Source organism: Dermacentor andersoni, chromosome 5 (genome assembly GCF_023375885.2).
Source record: "Dermacentor andersoni chromosome 5, qqDerAnde1_hic_scaffold, whole genome shotgun sequence".
In the NCBI taxonomy this organism is placed as follows: Eukaryota; Metazoa; Arthropoda; class Arachnida; order Ixodida; family Ixodidae; genus Dermacentor; species Dermacentor andersoni.
This window is the reverse complement of record NC_092818.1, coordinates 177195608-177210192: the sequence shown is the minus strand read 5'-3', so window position 1 is coordinate 177210192 and position 14585 is coordinate 177195608.

Sequence of the window (14585 nt, the reverse complement as noted above, 5' to 3'; positions counted from 1 at the left end):
CCCTTTTCCCACAGTCGATCAATTCAAGCCTCGATTTTCCTGTGACCCATTTGTCCTGTTTGAATACTTGTTAATGGCTATTCATAAATAGTGGGGGCGTTCGAAGAGGGAAATTTACAAATCGAATTGAATGCGAATATTTGATAAAAGCGAGGAGAGAATATCGAATCGAATTTCTAATTAACGTGAATATCGAAGTTTGCGCGGAGTTTTTTAAATAAAGAATAATAAAATAAATCAGGCTTATATAGAACTATACTTGCATGTAATGCCGTTCGCGATTACACGTCCGGACAACTAAGAAACCTCTAAATGATTAACAACTGCTTTGAATTATCTGGAGCACCATGAAAGTAATGAAACAAGGGAATGCCATCTTGCCAGGTCACTTTGTGTTCGCTGAAAGAGGACAGTGTGATACTAAACTACCGCGCATTGCTTTACGGAGATGCAAACATGGCGAAATTGGCCAACTAACAAATCGGAACAAATTCGTTTATAGGCTGCCTAAGAGCGAGACATCATTTTCTGAATGACTGAAAATTATTAGGCGGGAGCTATCTGCCCCGTGCGTTCGCTCAAAAACTTGTTCTCCCGCGCAACAACCGCAGCTGTACTGCAGCAGCACCATCCGGAACAGTCTTCACGTAGCAAGAAAAAGGAATATTAGACAACTTCAAATCGCATACCAATCAAACAGCAGGGACTATTCGATTCGTTTCGAATAGTCGCAGCAAAGAGAACCGTCTAATACGAGTGACGCATACAAGGCACAGTTAGCGTCGTGGTAAGCTACTTCTAACGGGCTCCGGTGTATACGCCCACTGCAAGCGCGTGCTGCCGAGAACTTGAGGCGCGCAGCGCTATACGTGAGCGGCCTGAGAGCGGAGTCGCCTCGAATCACCAAGAGGGGCGGAGCGATGCCTTTCTTCTCTTCGTCTTGTTCTTTGTCACTTTCCAGCCACCGTATCTTGCGCGCTGCATTCTCTGCTTCCCTTGGCGCGACGCTCTTATTTTCTCAATTTTACTCGGTGGCTCGACAGTCTTGGACCTTGGGACCGATGTAGGAGATTACAGATTCCTTCGCCCGTCGACCCACGAACCTTTTATTTTTCAAGCTTTATTTTCCACTGCGCAGTACAAAATGGAGGGTGTGTGGATGAACACGATCGCACGAATGCGACTCGCATTATCGTCTTTTTCTCTCTCTTGGTGTTGCACGGCGCAGCAGGGTGAATCTCTTCTTCGAAGCGGACATGAAACAAGCTGCTCGTTCGTATTCTGAAAGAGTCCTCCGAGCAACGCCAGTAATCCGCTCTTTTCTTTTCTTTTTTTCTGTTGGGCCTTGAGAGTCATTGAAGTGAATTTCTGTTTAGATTCATTTTCTCCTTTCATTCACAGCATGCGTCGGAGTAAGCCGCCCACCACAGTGCGAGAAATAATGGACAAATGGCGACGGACCTCTTGCCTCAAGGTCGGCACAACTCTGCCAATGTGAATTTACATAACACGTCTCCGTCTCCCGCATGTGTGAAAAGAGCTTTGCACATGAATGGGATCCAACAGTATCGTAATAGGGCGTTGGCACCATTTGTAGACAGGGTAGCGGTGCGCTTGAATCCATTGACGCTTTCTTTTTTTCAGATAAGCAGCTAAAAAAAAAAAAGACTGAATACAAAAGCCCACAGTCCTCTGTGCGGCAAGTGGTGTGTGTTGCGGAATGACTGATGGCAACAAGATGGCGAAAAAAAGAGAGAGAAATTGCATGGGTCACTCTTCAAGGAAAACACTTTAGTGCCGCCCAGGACAGCTCACCCGGTGACAGCGATGACAGCGATGACAATGATGATAACGATATTCACGGTAGCAACGGCATCAGCGACTATATTTAAGATAATGATGGCTGCGAAGACGCTGGCGTGACATTGATGACGAATGTGTGACGGTAACGGTGACCATGGCAACAATACTTCACATGCTGCTGAGCCTAGATCTAATCCTGGAGCCCCAGTCTCTGTCGAGCACTCTTGGGTATATCACCGTCACTGCACATTTATTGCTTACGTCAGCAATCAAGATGACCTTCGCTGCAGTGAGGCGCCCAGCCGAAAGTTACGGCACATAAAAAGTTAAATTATCCCTGCAGTGTTTGACTGCAAGTGATTGCAATTGATTGCAAGTGCAGCGCATCGTATGGTTCAGGGTGCGAATAGAAGTATTTGCTGGCGACTGCTGCTAACGAAACCTTACGATGACGATGCCTGCAACAGGAGCCAGAAAAAAATGAATGAAGTTCATTTAATAGTTGTCGTTATCAAGTAAAGTCCGGGAAGCGTCAGTGGTTGAGGGAGTAGATGAGTGAGTTGTTATCGTGCAGTGAGGCTCAGCCTTGTAGGATGTGCCGACTTTGTTGAAACGTGACTTCTAAATGAACATACGCATGTAACATTAGCTGAAGGACCTTGATGTTAAGAAATAATGAAGTCGCGGTGAGAAGAAGTCAGCAAAATCAATGAACTCCGACAGCAAGCGTTCAAGTATGACTAAAAATAAGATATATGTAGCAGTAGTGCACAGGGAGAGAGGGAGAGAAAAAGAACTTTTATTTTTAACGCCAGCGTCTGGCGCTCACCTCTGGTCGGTCAGCTACCAGTCCTCACCCAACACGTCTCTGACGTGCTGGATAAGCACCAGCAGAAAAATGTTAGTTGCATGGAGTGGTGGAGTGATCCAGTCCATCCATGACCGTAACTGGATGTTAGTGGGAATGGTGGAGAGGTCTGACAGCAGTTTGGGTTGAGTGTGAGGGCAATGCCATAGGCAATGCTCTAGGAACGGATATTCCATGCAGTTCGGGCATTTTGGTGGCCCAGGTAGGCCTTGAATATAGTGACGGAAAAGAGGAGTCATTATTCAGTTTGTTTGAAGTCTTCGGAGAATAGCGCTTTCTTCTCGCGAGAGGTTAGCAGGAGGAGTAATAAAGGCGACGGCATTGGCACGAAGTTCCTTTAAAAGTGATGTGCGCTCCTTGTGCAAAGTCTTTCTGTGTTCCCTTGGGTTAAATTCGGTTGGCCATAGGCACGGGGGACCCGGAAAACTAGCTACGCGGGTGAGCTCATGAGCTCGGGAGTTCCCCCCCCCCCCCCCCCATGCCTTGGTGCCCAGGTATCCACTGCAAGGTAACACAGAGCGAAGCGTGTGCATCCAAGTGACATTGAAGTAGGCTGTGTATTTGTTCAGGTGGCAAGTTGTCGCGAAACATGCGGCATGCCTCTTGGCTATCGGCGCGAATAAAGATGCGTTGGGTAGGATTATGAGGCCGGGTGACTGCTTCGAGTCTAGCAAGAGTCTCCGCATCAGATGGGTCGGGGACTCCTATGTGCGCATTTACATGCTCGTAGCCAGGGCCGACTACTGCAATTAGACATCTACCCTCCGAGTGACTAGCGTCCGTATAATAATACGTAGTGTCTGGCAGTTAGTTTTTTCTATTTACTCATTTGACTAACTGGGAGCGCCGAGCTTCATGCTTGTGTGGCTGCATATGTTGTGGTATGGGTAGGACCGTGAATCTGAGTAGTGAGTCCCATGGTGGTGAATACAGCGGTGGAGAAGGGGGTAGGACACCTGTCTGGTATCCTTGATGTTCGAGCAGTTTGCGCCCTTGCGGGAATGTTTGAAGCCTTTGAATTTGCGCTTGTCTGCAAATTGTAATGCGTTCGTCAAGTGTGTTGAAAAGCCCAGTGGCGGCCACAAGTTCGTTTGCGGCAAACCGAGGTACTCCTATACTAATCTGGTATATCTGCGGAGCGCCGTTTCTAATTTGGAGTGCTGGGTATTGGTGAGAGATTGATATGGAAGTTGGTAGAGCACACGGGAGAAGACAAGCGCCTCAATAATTCTTCGAAGTTCTTGCTCCTTTAGTCCTCTGTGTTTAGTGTTGCTCTGGATAGCATGTGGTAAATCTGGTTTAATTGTCGGATTCTTTTTTCCAACCATACTTCGGCTCTACCGTCATCCTGAAGGAGGAAGCCCAGTATTTTGATGCTAGATCGGCGCGGTATTTGGGTGTCTTCGATATGGAGACTGATGCTTTGGCGCTGCTCTTCCACGCGGCGGCCTATTTGATTAGTTACTACTGTGTATTCGGATTTTGTCGGAGAACACTGCAACACGCCTAACACGCCCATACCGTTAACGTATTCGTGAATGGTATCTAAGCCTGACTGGATGGTGCGCTCCTGTTCTCCTAGGGACCCCTTGCAACACCATATAGTAATATCGTCTGCATAAATATTGTGTTCGAGTAGTGCGATGGAAGAGAGCCCGGCAGGCAGATCTAGCAAAGCGATATTGAAGAGAGTGGGTGATAGGATTGAGCCTTGAGGGACTCTAATACTAAGAGGGTATGGCGGTGAAAACTCTCCATTGATTTGAATTTGTATAGAGCGACCGGTAAGAAAAACTTTAATATAATTGTAGAGGCGGGCGCCGGTTCGTAAGGTCAAGAGGTTCTTGAGGTTAGCGGAGTGTTTCAGGTAGTAGTAGTAGGTATACGCGCCGTTTACGGTTCTCGAAGAGCCGTTCTTGACGAAAGAGGACGCAAGTGACACGGGGCCAGGCCTGGTCGGATAGGGAGGAGTGGGTGTACACATGCCGGTACGTCTCACATACGTGAATGTAGTCGTGTGCAAAAAAAAAAAAAAAGAAACAAGAACAAAAAACAGTGCTATAAGGCTGAAACCGAAGGTCGTGTAAATATGCAGGCAGCGATAAGCTCTGGTGCGTAGAGAGAACTTGGAGCATTTAATGGCTATTATTTATATTATCAGAGGTCTTCCTGGTTTTTGGGCATGCCATTCGGAGATTCCGCTGAGACGATCTCTCACTTGGTCTTGAAACGTTCTTGGCACTTTCGTTCAGGAAAGCGGAGCTTCTTCGGTGTATTTACGCAGAGGCGCCTGTTCGTTCAAGGCTTACTGATCCTTGACCTTAGAGCGTCAGCAATAGTACTAAGGCCTTCACTGTTTTGAGAAATTGATCGGAAGGCCCTGAAATTGTGCCAAACCCCAGCTGCTTCAATACAATCGGCGTATCCTTAAAGCCGGTATACTGCGAGGATGTGCGTACGTGCGCGGGTTCGAGTAGGACATGATTCTATTTTAAAGCGAATAGCTTTCATTTGGCTCCTGCGGTTGTTTTCGTGGTGGTCAGTAGGTGACAGTCGACTTTCACCGCCTACGCAAAGGCCCGGATGCAAAGGTCACGTGCTCCCGCGCAAAGAGGGGCGCGTTCGTCGCAGAACACCGGCTGTTACAGCACTTTGAGACGCACGTGCTGCAGCGCGAGGAACTTCGCGCCGTCTGTAAGTCTATACTCGCGGACAGCTTTCCGGGGCAATGAAGGGAAAGCTACGGGCGCGTGGTTGCTGCACGTGTGTTACGGCGCCAAGTAGTCCGCCAGCGTTTGACAGTGCTTTTGGTGGCTCGGAACAGACGCTGAATCGACGCAGCTTCGCGTGCGACGGTTTCGCGTTTGCCCAGACGCGGAAGCGAAAAGCCGTGAAATAATTCAACTTTTAAATTCAGTGGTGTGTTTTATTTTATTTAACTCTCGCTAATAAGGTGTTTATATTTTCTCTTCACCAGCTTAGACTGACGTGGAAGAAAACACGGGACTCTTTTCAGAAGCGATATCACTTGTGCGCGCTTTGCCTCCGTAGCTTTGCCTTCATTGCCGCAGAAAGTTATCCGCGAGTATGCATGGTGTGGTCGGGAAGGACAGCGCCATCTTCTGCCGCTCTCTCCTACTATGCCGGTTGTGGGAGAGGATGATGGCAGCCGCTTTCCACGCCGGTTCTCGAGCCGCTGGAGACAACATATAAGTCACGAATAGGCTTATATATATATTCACCTCTACTGGCGCTACCTATGTGGTGGTTAACGGCTTAATTCTCTGCGCTCGTATGCTCTTTTATATACAGTTTACTCTGTCTCTGCTAGTTTGCGCAATGAAACAACAAATGCAACCTAAGTGTGATCTAACATATATACGCCCTCAAGCGAATCATTTCTTCGTTAACGCGAATAGCTTTCAAGAAGTGTTCTGCTATTCGCTATCACTGATTATCACCGTCAATTGTTTTTCCCACAATTTGTTTTTTCTCTTACGGCTGACTTTTATTTTTATACTGACATTTCGATACACATTTCCGATCTTCGCTGACGATCTGCGTTGAACTTTCCCAACACCATTGAGAAGCTGTTCAGTATAGCGGAATGGCGACATGTGTGCTTGAAATGACGTGCAGAAGTGCGTGTGCTGCACTAACATCGGTCCGCACTGATTCAAGCTTGCTCGAATGAGTCTGTGTGGCACGAAACCTGCCGCTTTTAACTTTGGCCGAAGCTGCTTGCTTTCTTCCTCACGTACTTTCACTCTAATAGGTAATGGCAACGTTCCTTGCAATTTGTAATGTGATATCTTCGGCGTAGTAACATATCATCGCAACGGCGTGCTAGTCAGTTATATATGAGTTAGAGTACGGCGCCCAAGATAATTAAAGCAGTGATCAGTGTGCCGCAACGGAACGAAAACAAGAACGAAAAACAAAACAAAACGGTATTTTTGACCGGAACGAAAACGTAACCGAAACGTTATTATTTTGTTTCGGAGTGAAACTAAAATATTTTTGATCCGTTTTCGGTTCAACGGGAAAGTCGGCAATCCGAAACAACCGACGTCAGGCAACGTAAGAATTAGCGCGTATCTCAGGAGGGTGATGGTTTGGGCTAGCTGGTTTTCCATTTTAGACTGTGTGGTAAAGCGCAAAGCGGGACAGGAGCGCTTGTCCTCGTTTTTTCCTGTGTGCCATATCCCGCTTCGCGCTGTAGCACAGTCTAAAATGTGTGTCAGGGGTCCGATAAGCGCGTATCTCAGGCAGGGATAGTGCGAGCGACAGCCGGTCGAGCGTTCTACTAATCTAAGCCTGCTGCTCGCTGCACTAGCAGATCGGCATCGTAGTAAAACCCAGGGCTTGCGCGCTGAAGAACTTATCGTTTCGTTTCCTGCGGCTACAAGGCTTTGTCACCGAAGCTCTATCGTTCGTTTATGTTCGTAAGAGTTCGCTTTATTTGAAAAGCGGTCTCGCATCTCGGGAAGTACACACGATGACGTACCGCTTCTGAGATTATGCTCAGTGCCTTGAGTCAAGGCAGTCAGCATGATCTCAGAATTCATGACAAACTTATTGAGAAAAATAAATACTACGTTTTTATCGTTACCTTGCTTCGAAAATTCTTGTTTGCGAACCAAAACCGTTATGAGCCTTTACAGATCATTTTTTTTTTCGCTCCGGAGCAGCACCGGAATGGAACTTTTTTCAATAGAACGAAACTAAAACCAGAACAAAAAACATTTCGTTCCGACACATTCCGAGACAAAAACATTTCGTTCCTGGCAGTGATGCTGCAAATAAAGTAAAGGCAGATCGAAGATATTTGCTCAGCTTCACAATAATGAGCTTATTCATTAAATAAAAGAAAGCTTTTTATCTTGGTATATAGGATGTGGGGGAGGTATATAAACAGCCATTTCATCGCAATGTGTGCTGCACCAAGACAATCACAGCTGCCACTCTGCTAATGCGGAATATTTTTCTAAAACAAGATTCCAACTCAGAGTTCCTAAACTGTTTGCCAGCTAAAGATGAACTTGACATGACGTGAGGTAAGAAAACATACACGCGGTGCCTGCCAAAACATCCACAGAAAGCGTGTTTCTGTCGTTACACAAGTTTGACCTCGTATCCTCTGTCCAACGGGAGAAAAGACTCTGCCGTCTGGCATGTGCATCATTTCTGGACATTAAGGGTGCCTACAACAACGTGTTACACCATTCGATTCTTCGGGCTCTTAAATATCTCTGCGTTGGTGGCCGAATGTATGCGTAGGTGTACAGTTGTTATCTCAGTGGCCGCAGCATTTTCTTGTCCACTGCGTATGGCGAAACTGGTAGACATGACGTTCACTGGGGTGTTCCGCAGGGTGGCGTCCGTAGCCCAATATTGGTCAATGTTATACTGGTGGGTCTTGCAGACGAGCTGCCTGACAAACGCATATCAGCACGCATGGGTATGAAATTTGTATCTTGTCATCTGAGGTCGCACGTCCACAAGTGCGTGCAAGGCTTCGACGTGCGCGGCTACCATCACGGTGAAGTACTTGTGCCGTAAAGGCCCGCAGCTTTCAGCAACTAAGTGTATAATGTTGACATTTACGTGCTTATCATTGTCACAATATCACATTGTTGTCGACGGAACGGTGCTACCTTTGGTCAACCACCGCATATTTCTTGATGTCATAATAGACCGCAATCTTTCTTGGTCAGAAAACATGTTACTGCTCTTAAGACTAAACTAACAGATTTCCTACACGTTCTTCGTGTTATATTTGGACTGGGAGGGATCCCTTCTGAACGAACTTTGCTCCTAGTGTACCAGGCACTTGTCTACGCTACAGCATGCCTGTACTAACATGGGGCCATCTTGTCTGCGCACGCTGGAGAGCCTTCAGGTACAAGCACTGCGGATATGCCTTGGCTTGCCACGCTGCACATCAACTAAGGGCACAATAGAGGAAGCACGGACTTGCCCAATCGAGGTGTACAGGTCCTGTAAACCTATGCGAATCTATCTGCGCCTCCTGACCAGACACTCACATCATCCTCTGCTACCACTTCCAAGAAATAACCTTGACTGTTATTTTTCTGAAGCAATTGCATGTCGCGCAAGCCTTATAACTGCAAGGTTCCATGCCACCAATATCTCCGAAACACCTCCCTGGACGAAACCGAGACCACTAGTTACAAGTCCCATGTTTCTTCCATTGGCTTGAAGCAGCTCACCCTGTTTAATATTTTTACATCATACAGTGGGACTGTACAAGTATATACCGATGGTTCGGTCGCACCATCTCAGCGGCTGCATTTGTTATCATGCAACTTGGCATTATCCGGCGATTTCAGTTGGACCACAGATCGACGTCTATGGCTGCGGAAGTGGCGTCAATACGGAAGGCTGTACGTTTTATGAGAATGCAGACACCTCATAAATGAACGGTGTTCTGCGATGTCAAATCAGCGTTTCAGGTGCCTGGTCACTGTGGTGTGATTGGCTAAGAGTGAGGAAAGATCGGCATTTTCTTCCTCTGATGAAATACGGATTGCCTACTCGCGACCTGACACCAACTCAACGATCAAGGCACTCATGCAGGACCTTAAAAGGCCACGCCGACAACATCCACGGGCGCCTACATCCAGACTGTAAATTCCGTTTGCCCCCGAAACTTATGCGGAGCAAAGCGCCATTAGGATGATTCGGCTGTGCGTTGTTTTCATCCACCACTACGCACTCATCATCAGCCAGTCGAACAGCCCTCACTGCGAACACTGTCAGACGCCTGAAACGCTGGAATACATAGTGTGCGATTGCCCAGCATGTATGCTGGAGCGAAGGACATTGGATAATTTTCTGCATTGGATAATCGGACACTGCAACGCGACACAAAGAATCAGCGACCACGACGTGCTTCTCGACGGCTACGCAGCCAACGCCTTAGGGGACACAGGAGCCGACTACTCCGTCATGAGGGGACCCATTGCCGCCCCGTTGAAAAAAGTTAAGACTGCATGGGAAGGCCCTCAAATTCGGACTGCTGTAGGACACCTAATAACGCCGACTGAAATGTGCACGGCAAGAATGAACGGTTCCTGAGTGGACTTACCCTGCCACCTTCGTTATCCTCCAACAGTGTTCACGGGACGTCATTCTCGGCATGGACTTCCTGAACCAACGTGGCGCAATCATCGACCTGAAGTCAAAGTCGATAAGGCTCTCGGAAGATCAAGCGATACCGTCGGAGAGCTCTCGTAGTCACCACGCCTTGAGTGGGCTCGAAGATCAAGTGAGCATCCCGCCGCGCTCCAGCATTGTTATTTCTGTCGGCACCGAAACACCCGCTGAAGTAGAAGGCGTCATCGAGGGCGACCACCGTCTACTGCTGGAACGTTAAATTTGCGTTGCAAGAGGGATCGCTCAACTCCACGGAGGAAAAGCGGAAGTGATGCTAACCAACTTCAGCCAGGAGTTCAAGCACATCAACAAGGGCACGACAATCACGTACATCGAGGAAATTGTGGAAACCAGCGATGCGTTTGTCCTCTCCGATTCTGCCGCATCTACCTCGACGACCATAGTTCCCGAACCAGACTTCGACATAAATCCGTCTCCCCATGAGTAAGCAGCAACAGCTCGGAACTCTTCTCCGACGATACAAAGACGGCTTTTCGACGTCATCGAGGATTCGACAAACACCAGTCGCAAAGCATGGCATAATAACCGAAGAGTGCGCTCGACCACTCCGCCAGAGCCCTTACCGAGTTTCGACGCGAAAACGGGAAGCTGTTAGGCAACAAGTCGAGAAAATTCTGCGCGACGACATCATCCAGCCGTCGAAACGCCCGTGGACATCTCCTGTACTCTTGGTGAAGAAAAAGGACGAAACCGTACGTTTCTGCGTCGATTATTGTCGACTGAACAAGGTCACCGAAGAAGGATGTATACTCCCTCCCACGGATAGACGGCGCATTGGATCCGCTCTGCAACGCTAAATACCTCTCGTTGATGGACCTCAAGTCTGGCTACTGGCAAATAAAAGATGACGAGAGAGATCGCGAAAAGACAGCCTTCATCACGCCAGACGGTCTCTGAATCCAATGTTATGTCATTTGGACTGTGTTCGGTGCCTTCAGCATTCCAGCGCGTGATGTACACGCAGGATTGAAGTGGCAGACCTGTCTTATGTACTTGGATGACATCGTCGTCTTAGCCGGAAATTTTGACGATCACCTTAGGCCGCTTGCGACAGTACTTCTTGTTGTTCCGTCAGCGCTGCGTCCAGAAGTACTGCGTGCCCTACATGACGATCCGACCACTTGGCACCTCGGATTCTCCCGGATGCTGTCGAGGATACAGGAAAGGTATTACTGGCTGCGTCTGACCGCCGACGTTGCCCGTTACGTCAAGATATGCCGAGACTGTCAGCAGCGCAAGACATCACCGACAAGGCCAGCGGGATTATTACAGCCGATCAAGCCTCCTTGCGGACCTTTTCAGCAGATTGGGATGGATTTGTTGCGACCGTTTCCGACTTCAACATCCGGAAATAAGTGGACAGTCGTGGCAACGGACTACTTCACTCGCTTCGCTGAAACTATAGCTCCGCCGAAAGGTAGCGTAGCCGAAGTGGCGAAATTTTTTGTCGAGACCATCCTGCTGCGACATGGTGCCCGAGAAGTCATTATCACCGACAGAGGAACGGCCTTTACAGCAGAGCTCACCCAAGGCATTCTGCAGTATAGCCAGACAACTCACCGGATGACCACTGCCTATCACCCGCAGTTGAACAGGCTAACGGAACGACGGAACAAGACGCTCGCCGAAATGTTAGCGATGTACGTCGACGTCGAACACAAGACCTGGGATGCGGTGCTTCCGTATGTCACCTTTGTTTACAACACGGCTGTGCAAGAAACAACACAGATCACGCCGTTCAAGCTGGTTTACAGAAGGATCCCGACGACGGCTCTCGACGCCATGCTGACGCACGTCACCGACGAAGAAAATGTTGACGTCGCCGCCTATCTCAAGCGCGCCGAAGAAGCCAGGCAGCTCGCCCGCCTGCGCATGAAGAACCAGCAGAGGACCGACAGTCAACACTACAATCTTTGACGCGACGTCGAGTACCAGCCCGACGACCGTGTTTGGGCTTGGACCCCAATACGCCGTCGAGGACTAAGCGAGAAACGTTTTGCGATGCTATTTCAGACCCTACAGGATCATTGGACGCATTGGCGCTCTCGACTACGAGGTCGTGCAAATCGGCATTCCGCTATCACAGCGGCGCCGCTCACGACCTGAAATAGCCCATGTGCGACTTAAGCCGTTCTACCAGCGCTAACAAACTTTGGGACTTTGCATAGCTGAACTTTATTTTTCTACATAGCTCTGCATAGCTGAATGTTCTTTGCATAGCTGACTCACTTTCTTTTGGACTATGTTACTTTGGACTTTGTTTCTTTGTTATTTTGTTACTTTTGCTTAATAAGGGCCATTTTTCGTTCTTCTGTTATGTCGGTAGCATCGGTACGATGCTTTTTGAGAGGGGGCATCGACACGTCTACTTGCTTATCTTCTTCGGGTGACCGCTTTTCACCGTCTAAAAAGTGCTATCGCTCAGTGCGGGACGCGCCCGCATGTATGGGAAGCTTCTCGATTGTTATCGATGTTTTTACCCGTTGTCTGTTGTCTCCCAAGCTTGTGTAATCTGAATGCATGTGCGACGAGAATTGTTTAGAATTTTCTACAAGACACGCAGGCACCAGCGATTACTCTGGAACCTTCGACGACTGATGTATAAAAGCCAACGCGCTTGACCCGCTGATCAGATTTTCGACGATCGCTGACTGTGTTCGCCGCTATCGTTGTCCTTTTAGTGTAGCCTGTTTTTGAGGGCACAAGTCCGCCCAATAAAACGCTAGTTCCGTCAATCGCAGTTTTGATACCTTCTTCACCGTCACTACTACGTGACACTATGCACGTTTCGGTCAGCAGTAGAACTACACTCCGTTCCACACATAATAATAATAATAATAATAATAATAATAATAATAATAATAATAATAATAATAATAATAATAATAATAATAATATGGACCGCCACTGAAAGTCTAAACAAATTATATGCGTATGATGTACTGCATGTAAATATATGTATGTAATATCCAGCCTGTCTGTAATCACAGCAAGTAGAGTGATTTCTTCGTATAACATGCTATTTATTACTAATATCTATAGGTCGAAAACTACACTTCATATGCAGACACACGTGATCCATGAGCCAATCGCAGCAAGAATCTTTGGCTTTACATAGATGCCTTGAGTGTGCCTGTCTTTTTGAACTTGGACGGGTCTTGAAACGTCTACCATGTTGAATTTTGGAAAACATCTCTTTCTAATTTTTGTCAAATTGCCAGCCCTCAAAAATCTTTTAATTGTTTATTTGTATTAGTCAAGCTTGCAGACATTATAACGTTCTCAACTGCCCCTCCCCCCTTTTTTTATGCCTTCAATAGCAGCTACGTGCCCCATTGATTTAATATTTTCTTTTGGTTTCTAAGTTCTTACTCCCTTTAGTTCAATGTTGAAATTACCTGCTTCTTGGTCAATACCCGCGTAGTGGGTAATTGCCATTGCTTGGGAACAAGAAGAAGTGCTACGGTGAGTTGAATGTTTTTGGGAATAGCAACCAGTCGTATGATATTACGATGCCATAGGTACTGCTAGTTCAGCAACGTGCTTACGTCTTGAAACCCATAATTGTCATGGATTCAAGGTTCGTGTCAAATGTGCAGTTCAAATATATTTTATGGCTATGTTATTGCAAAACCAAAGTCATCGAGTTTCTAAACTGTGCACGTCTGGTCAGCCCGTTTCGAGCACTTCTAGGTGATCTATATATGCATAGAGTCCGGATCATTGTGCATAGCTCTAGTCAGCAGGGACGAGCTTTCTTTACAGGGGAGCTATTTCTCAGCTAACTTTTGACATATTTGACGTGAAAGAAAAAGCAGCAGCTGGCTGTTTATAGAGGCCCGATGAAACGAGATATTAATGCGTGTACTTGTATAGGCTCAGTTACGCACGCATTAGGAGATAAGAAAAAAAAAGGAGAATCGGGTTAAACTCATCTATGAGGAGTATCAACGTATGCGAATAGCATACTATTAGAAGAGGAATTCACATAAATTTTATAGGATAATGGCGAAATGTCCTTCCCCGAAGCCAGCCACTCTTTGGCGGGCGAGCTTATCTGCCGTTCTCGTTGGCGGATCCCGGTGATGGCGAAGCCTAAGATCATGTTCCACACAGGGGCTATTTGGTATGTCACTAGGTGTACGCCTGTGAGACGACTGTCACGTGCACTGGCCCCACACGATATGTGCCACTGTGTTTTAGTTTGCATTCAATTTTTTATCTTGTCGTTACAAGCGTTGTGTGTTATTATTGTTAAAACACTAAAAACTATAATGTCCGCATAACTTTTCGACAACAGGTACATTATCTATATAACCGTTCCCTACAAATCGTGAATTCTTCGCATTACTTAGGCGTCAGCTGCGGTTGAGTCTGCCACTTTTTTTTTAAATTGACGTGCAATATGAATCAGCTTCAATAGAACTTACTGTTGACCTATACTGAGTTCTTACTGAGTGACACAGTTGCCGGGTCGCTGCGTGCGTTTCTTTTACCTTTGTGTGTGTGTGCTTTTTGCGGCAATTATGTCAGTCACCTGTGAAAGAGGTTAGGCCCACATTTTAGACCTTACTGTTTTTGTGATCGGCCCACAGAAACGGTTAGATAAATAGCCGGTAAGAAAGCCGGTCCGACCATGCCAAGAAGGCTATTCGGATTAAACAATCCAAGTGAGCGTAGCCGATTTGGCGCTTGTCGCTGTTCATCGCTGCCA